The 7953-nt window shown below is 43.5% G+C and overlaps 1 pseudogene; it reads right to left on the bottom strand.

Moving 5' to 3' along the window:
* Nucleotides 1-218: 218 nt before the first annotated feature.
* Nucleotides 219-1834, bottom strand: LOC129728741 (uncharacterized; annotated as a pseudogene).
* Nucleotides 1835-7953: the final 6119 nt, after the last annotated feature.

Genomic DNA, 7953 nt, shown 5'->3' on the forward strand with positions numbered 1-7953 from the left:
ACCTAATTCGTTGGCTATTTTGCACATTGAACCTCCCATCAGGCTGCAGGTGGTGCCGCTGTCCAGAAGCCCACGTATCTGTCGTCCTAGAATGTTGATGAATGCGTATGGACGATTATCGTTGTTGTGTGGATTGATTACGATCGATTCTACTTCACTGAAAGCCGGAATACTTAAGAGTGAAGGGACGTCAATTGTAGTGGGAGGGACCCCGCCCTTCATTGAGGGTTCTCCCAACAGCGGTTTCCCGATTGCTGTGAAACATTAGTCGAATCTAGCTGCCTCCATCTCAATATACACGCTTCGCAGTTGCGGGTAGTGCACCCTTTTTTCCCACAGCTGTAGCAGAAAAGGTAATGTATTGGGTTGGGACAGTTTGGGTAAGTGTGGCCAGGTTTCTCACACTGCCAACATATAATGCTTGGTGTCCATTCCCTTGTATGTTGCTCTCCACTAGCTTGTTGATGCGAATTCGTTGTGGGTCTTTCTCTGAAATTATTCTGCAAGCGCACTGCGTTCACTTCCTCCACGTTGTTAAGCTCAATCTCATTACGTAGCGCAATGTCTTGTTGGACCGCTTCACGATCTAGAATGTTCTGTGGGTTCCAGCCTTCTTCAACCTCCGAGTTGAGTTCCATTGAGTTGATTTGTGCTGTGTAAAATGGTTGCCGGTTGAACGATGAGCGGTTGGAAACGTCCAACCTGTTCGTCCCAGGACGCTGTTGAGCCGCTGTTTCCGGTTTGTTCCAAAGTGAGCGATGAGCTGTAGCAGATCTACCTCGCATCGAGTAAGATCGAGATACCTCGAAGTCTTTGCAAACTGTGACTAATTCTCTAACTGTGCTGACTCTGGCGGCTGCTGCTATGGGAGTGTAGTCCGAATTCAGGTGAGATTTTACGATGAACAGCCTCTCTGTTTCTGAAATCGCCTGTAGAACGTCGTGAACGATTCGTTTGGGCCTTGAAACCGCAGATATAAGTCTTGCTTGATAATCTCGGAGTAATTTGGTGGAAGAAACTCCTGCTTGATTTCCGATTTGAACACGTCCCAATTGGTAAGGTGCAAGTAAGATCGTGTGTACCATTGAAGAGCTCTCCCTTTCAGTAAATGCTTGATAAAACGGAGGACGGTTTGCTCCTCAATTCCTTCAGTGTCCGCGTATGTGTTTACCTGGTTTAGGAATTCGCCCAACTGTATGATATTGGGTTGACCAGCATATTCAAAAGGCCATTTGTGTACTGGTTGCGTAAATCAAACCTAACCTTGTGCTTGTACACAAGATCGTGGTGTGTTTGGTCTTTGCTGACTTCGCAAGAAACTCATTAAATCATTTCTGAGATCATGAGGTAGCTGATCCACTCCTGGTATTGAATGCAGTAGCCCTGGTTCCTGAATATCATGTGGTCTATTTAAGTCTTGCAAAGAATTGCCTAGCTGACTAAAGTTCTGTTGAATTTGCTGCTGTTGTTGTAGCTGTCCCATTTGGTTTTCCAGATGTTGCCGTTTTGCTCTTTCTTGCTGCAAAAGATGCTGTAGCTCCTGTTGCTGCAGTTGTAACTGTTGCACTTGCTGTTGATGAATCTGTTCCTGCTGATGCTGCCATTGTTCCCACTGGTGGCTATCGTGCTGTTGTTGTTGCTGCCTTGACAGTAGTTGTTGCTCTTGTTGCAACTGCATCTGCGATTGCTGTAGTTTTCGCCTTGCGTCTTCGAGTTGTTGTTGGAGCTGTTGGTTTACCTCTCGCTGTTGCTGCTGTTGGTCTTCTATTGGCTGCTGCTGAATTGGAAATTGTTGTCCCGGTTGCGGCTGTGGTGGCTGCTGGTTCCCCGGCATCGCCTTTTACTTCTGTATTTGAAATTGGCTGCTTCGACAAGAAGTCTTGAATTCGTGCTAACGTCTGCTTGATTTTGGCCAACGATTTATTCGCATTCGCTGTTATCAATGTATCGGTAATAAGTGATAGCCGAAGCTGGTAGTGCATCAATCTTTATCGGCACATCATCAGTTGTTCCGCATTGTTTTGCCTGATGGCCGTTTCGACGTTTAACAGAATATTTTGTAACCTGGCTTGACATTGGTAAATATTATCCACATCAGACATAATGTGACTAGAAGTCGTCGGCAAGGAAATTGATTTACTTTGTAAAAGCTGATGCAGCCGTGTTAGTTTTCCTAATCGATCTAGTCCCCTTGTCTCCTTTAATCCCCGTATCCTCCACTCGAAGTCTAGCTCTTCGTCTTCCAAGTGCTTAAACTCCATGGCTAGCGGGAAAGTTACTTTAGGTCTTCACTCTCTAACCACCCCCATGATTATTTGCTATCACTAATGGCGTTTACATTTACGGACTGAGTAATCACGTTATGTGGGTTTTTGGGTTGGGCGCCAATATTGCGATTTTCCTCAAGCTGTGAGAAATCGTTCCGTTTACCTGGAATCCGCTATCAATACGCAACACATACCAAATGCTAAGGACGAGTCTTTAACGGTATATCCATTGAACTCAAATAAAAGATTATACAATTGTTAGGTGCGACAAAGGTAAAGTTTACGGAAGTGAGGGAAGGCTAAAAACTGGTTAAAGACTGGTGTCATGATTTACTTATGTCTATTGGCCAAACGTACAGTTTGTGAACCTATCTTGCTACTCTCTTACACACTAGTAACGGTGGGGGGCCCGTGACTCTGCATTCCGCATCAGCGGCCGGCTCTACCGCCCTGGAGGGCCGCTCGCGCGTTGCCTAACGCGCGATGACTCGCGTCTGCTTTCTAGTTGACCGCCTACAAATAAAAGGCCCTCTGACGAAGGCCTGTGTTTGCGGATGGGTGCTCAAACCAGATGCCCACACTGATGCGCCGAATTCTTCTAAAGGGACGAATTGACAAAAGAGTTGCTGTTAGGGTTTGTTACACCTCATGCCTTGCAAAGGAGGGCTTTACTTTTGTTCCAGACCGGTGGACGGAAGGACACTACCTCTAGTGTTGTGGTCCCAAACGCGTTGGACAACTTTGTTCTCGGACCGTAATAACAGGGTTATTCGAGATTGTCACGTGGTTTTAGTTCCGCAGTGCACTATAAAGCAATTTTAGCTTCAATTACAACTGTTTTACCCGGCTTTATCTATTTTACCTGTGCGCGGACGTTTTTGTTCTTTATTCGCGGTGAACCTTATCGTAGCGATCTGAATTTCCTGTGGCTGACTTATTTTGCCAATTTTGGGTCACTTGCAATCGGTCGACCGCCCGGTCACTATTGTTCGACTGTGCTGGGCTATTATACGTTCGCGATTGGATCTACAGCCGATGAGTGCTGTTGTAGTGCGAGAGCGGAAGCAGTTCGGTACTTAGTTATTCTCATGTGTGAGAGATCGAGCTTTTTAGCTCTAGATTGGCTGCATTCTTAGTAATCCGAAAGTTTCATTGGTGTGCACTCAAAAATTGTTGCGGTATTTTTGTCGGCATAATCTCGAAATGTAACAAGGGTCTTGTTTTGTTTTCCTCTCTCTAGCACATAAAGTTGCAGCGCTCACCAAGTCGGGGGGGGCACTCGCGGGTATCTACAATACTCAACGACGTTTGTTGGTCAAGCCTGCGGTTCCAAAGTCAAGGTGACATAGGTGGAGTAACAAAAAAGTAATATATACACAACAAAGGCCAAGGTCAATATTGAGGACGTCTGAATTTCATACCAGGAACCAAGCGTCGTGAATGGGCGGGGGATATGTGATATATGTTGACAAATACGAGACAATTTTAATGGCCGCCGTGGCCGCATAAGCAAAAAAAGACGGTAAACAAAAAGCCAGCGCCCTAGCGTAATTAACAGGGGAGAAGAGTTCATGAAAAATAAGAGGAGAATTAAATATTGGGGCGAAAAGTACCGTCGGTAAAGAAGAAAAAAAGCCGTCGGAACTTTGTATAATTCAGGTTTGAACAACTGAATTAGGTCTGGGATATGTTTATGTTTTGAATAATCAAGAGGAGGGGGAGCAGAATAGGTGTAAAACGGTTATGACCATAAATGTCAAGATTAAAAGAGCTTAAGGATTATGTTTACCAGGGGTACCATAATCTGAGCAATAACATAAACAGGCCGAGAACGCTTTAAACGACTTTTCGAAAATTTTAAAAGAGTATGAAAATTCAAATCTAACGCCAGAACATTGGGATAGATTAACAGATCAGTACACACTTGTTCAATCGAAAGTGTGTCTGGCATTGAAAATTTCAAATAACTCGGCGATTGTTCCAGAGCCAAACAGAAATAGAAGGTTATCTGAAAATTTTCTTGAGTTTGAGACATCAGATCTTGCAGAATATCAGTTGGCAGACCTAGAGCGATCGGTGATTTTTGAAGATCCCCCTCTTTCATCGACCCTTGTGGAAACTCAGGAATCGAAAGAGGAGAAGCAGGACGGAGACCGCGAAAACTGTGCAAGCGCTCTTAAACAGTTAGAAAAATTAGAAGAAGAATTTGTTAAAAGAAACCTCCAAATCAGCGAGGTAGAAATTCAAGACACACCCAGCTTTGGGGATCATATCGAAAATTTAAAAGACATATTCGGAAGAAGCAGTTTTATTATCGGGAAAAAGCTGAATAGAATAAATATGAGCCGAGCGGCTGATTACGTTTTCTCAAAGGCGGATGCACTACAATGCATTCCAGAATTTAAGGGACACAAAGATGAACTGGAAGCGTTCCTATACCATGTTCTGCATTTTGCAGACGAAATCCCAGAAAATGGGTCACATAGTGTACTGATTTATACAGTCCTATTAAAACTAAAAGGCAAGGCAGCGGCAGTTTTGCCTCGAATCAAGGCGGAGACCTGGTCAGAGGTCAAATGCAACTTAATCAAAGAATTCGGATCCGTTGAGAACATCGAGTCGGTAATAAAACGGATTGAGACGCTACGACAGGAACCGGGCGAAGATTTCAGCGCATATAAAAGGAGAACCATAGAGATCAAAGAATTGTTGGATACGTTTGAAAAAAACCAGGAGGGTGAAGCGGGTTCTGCAATGGAAAGACGTCTCAGGATTCATTTTATTGGGGGTTGGCGTAATTCACATCTAAAATTAATGGCGGGAGGAAATAAGAAATTGAGCTTAGACGAGCAGGTGGACCTACTGGAGGAAGAGGAATGCGAACAACTCGCAGATGTAGAAAACAGACTACGTGGTTTGGATCTACTAAAACAAGAAAAAGAGAGGTAGGCGCAGGCAGCCGAATGGGACAGGTAGTAATGCCCAAGGAAGAGGCCAGGACGGTTTTAACGGAGCCAGGAGCTCGCAGAACAGGGGCAATGAGCGATTCAGCAATCGCCAGTGGCAGAACAATTATACACGAAACAATGAGGTCCAAAATTACAGACAGCAGCAGGTGGGAACAGTAGCAGCCCCAACAACTTCAATAACAATAACAATCGTAACTACAGGGAAAACTCTAATAGAGGGAACGTGCGACAACAAAATAACAGAAACTACGGAGGTCAGTCCGGGGGCGGCTGGTCTAATCAGGGTAGAAACCAAGGCTGTAACCAAACCAACCAACATAATAATGACGATCGCTACCGAGGTTCACAGGGAGCGCGTTGGAACGGGTACATACACCAAACTGAATCGCAAGATTGGTGGGTTGCCGCGCGGAATAACAACCAGCAAAGCAATCGAAGTAGCTACAATAATGATGGGTATGACAACAATCGATATAATGACCGCCAATATCACCACCAGGATGATGGTTTTAATAACGGCAGCAATAGAGGAATATCGCCTGGGCGCGGAGATCGCAATAATAATAATGGTAGATATAATGATGCTTACGATCGCCAATTTCGAGGTCGAGGCTACGAGCGCTACCAACAATCACAAAACTAGGTCGCTGGGGGCTCGACGGCAGCGCCAGCCGGGCACCCCGACCGATGAATAGAAATAATTTAGTAAGGAACAAATTAAACAAAGCAGTTGAGAACATTTCTCCCAATGTCTGGAATAAGCACGACATTTTTTCGAATTATACCAGGTGGAGTGACGATGAGACGCACGGTTGTTCACCGTATGTATTAAGTATAAGGGGAGGGGCGAAGAACTCGGGGAACTGTTTGCAAAAGAATACTTTAGCGATGATTTCACAGAGTTATGTCAGGACGCCTATTGGCGGAGAATCACTGACGAGCCCATCCGCATAGAGATAACGGACTGGAAGACAGCATGTAACCACATACGGGACAATAGTGTCTGTGTGGCGAAGCGAGTCTATTTTGACATCAGCCGGCGGCTTATGATTACACTGCTGGCAAAACAAAATGTGCAGCAAACGCTGAACTTGATTTTAGATACAGGCGCGTGCGCGAATATGTTAAGCATGCATGTTGCAGAAAAATTGAATGTGCATGTAAACAGACAGGACACGAACACTTTTGAGGGCATTGCAGGCGGGATCGTGCGAAACTTAGATACGGTTATCCTGGATTTAATAGTCGAAGACTTTTTGGACCCGACGGAGTTTCATCTGATGAACGGGTTACCGGCGGACGGCATAATCGGAGTAGAATGAAAAGACACACCCTTCAGATAGGGAATAACTTTGACTATATTGTGTTCAAGAAACACGGCAATAGGGACCCGGATAGTTTTAGGCCCATGGAGCGTGCCTGAGGAAGAAGTCCTTAGTCGGCATGTGTATTTAGCGGCCATAAATAGAGTCACGGTGCAGAACTATCTACGAGATAATATTGTCAATGAAAATTCCATAGCCTGCGTGGAACTTGGAGAAGGTTCCAACGTAGAAAGAAAAGTACCCCATAAGTATGAGGTACCGAAGGACCCATCTCAGACCAAAACTTGCAATCACTGCAAAAACTAAAGGTATAAAGTGCTCAAAAGGGCCGAATGTCGTAAATCAATCGACTCAGTTCGACGAGCTGAGCATTTTATCTATGTGTGTGTGTATGTTTGTGTGCAACGCTCTCCCAATCTCACTCGACTTTCTCAGAGATGGCTGGACCGATTTCAATGAAATTAATTGCGAAAGAGAGGCCTATTTGCCCCATCAGACCCTATTATAATTGATTTCAAATTAACGGGCTACCTAAAAACCCTTAACTTTCAAATTTCATAAAGATTGGACATGTGGTTCAAAAGTTATGGAAAGAAACGTGTTCTCGAGACTGTTTAATCTCACTCATGTTTCTCAGAGATGGCTGGACCGATTTTCATGAAAACGGTGTCAAATGGAAGGTCTAGTTACCCCATATGACCCTATTGATTTTTTTGCAATCGGACTATTACTTTGCCTGTTATGTTTAAAACTGTGAAATCCAGCTATGAAAAGTAAAATATTCACAAGGCTACTCAAACTCACTCACTTTTATCAGAGATGGCTGAACCGATTTCCACTGAATTAGTGTTAAATGACAGCCGGAAAGCTGCCTCATAACACACTATTGAATTGAACTGTAATTGGACTGTAACTTCGTCTGTAATGTATCGAAATGTGAAAAGCAAAAAAAAAATCACTTATCTTCTTTATCTTCATTATCTCAGAAACTACTTCATTATCTCAGAATCTACACAACCGATTTGAACAATATTGATATCAGATGAAGTGGCTAGTTAAGGGTTAACTGATGAATTATGATTGAAGAAGTGGTTTCATAATTCGGCTGCTCTATTCGTTTCCTTTTCATTCGATTATAATCGAACTTAAGCAACCGTTATGAATTAAATTGTAATAACAACGAAAGTCAATTATCGCAAAGATTACACGACTTATATAACATAACTAGTGTCATACGAACGATTCATCTCTTAAACTTAAAAATAACTAACTTTATAACACTTGATATGTGGCTCTAAAGTTATGGAACGTAAAGAAATTCAAAAACTATTTAAAACTATACCTGCTTCGATCGATATATGTGAGCTCGACATAATTTAAATGTGGTATCGT

The sequence above is a fragment of the Wyeomyia smithii genome, chromosome 3 (genome assembly GCF_029784165.1).
Source record: "Wyeomyia smithii strain HCP4-BCI-WySm-NY-G18 chromosome 3, ASM2978416v1, whole genome shotgun sequence".
Taxonomy (NCBI): domain Eukaryota; kingdom Metazoa; phylum Arthropoda; class Insecta; order Diptera; family Culicidae; genus Wyeomyia; species Wyeomyia smithii.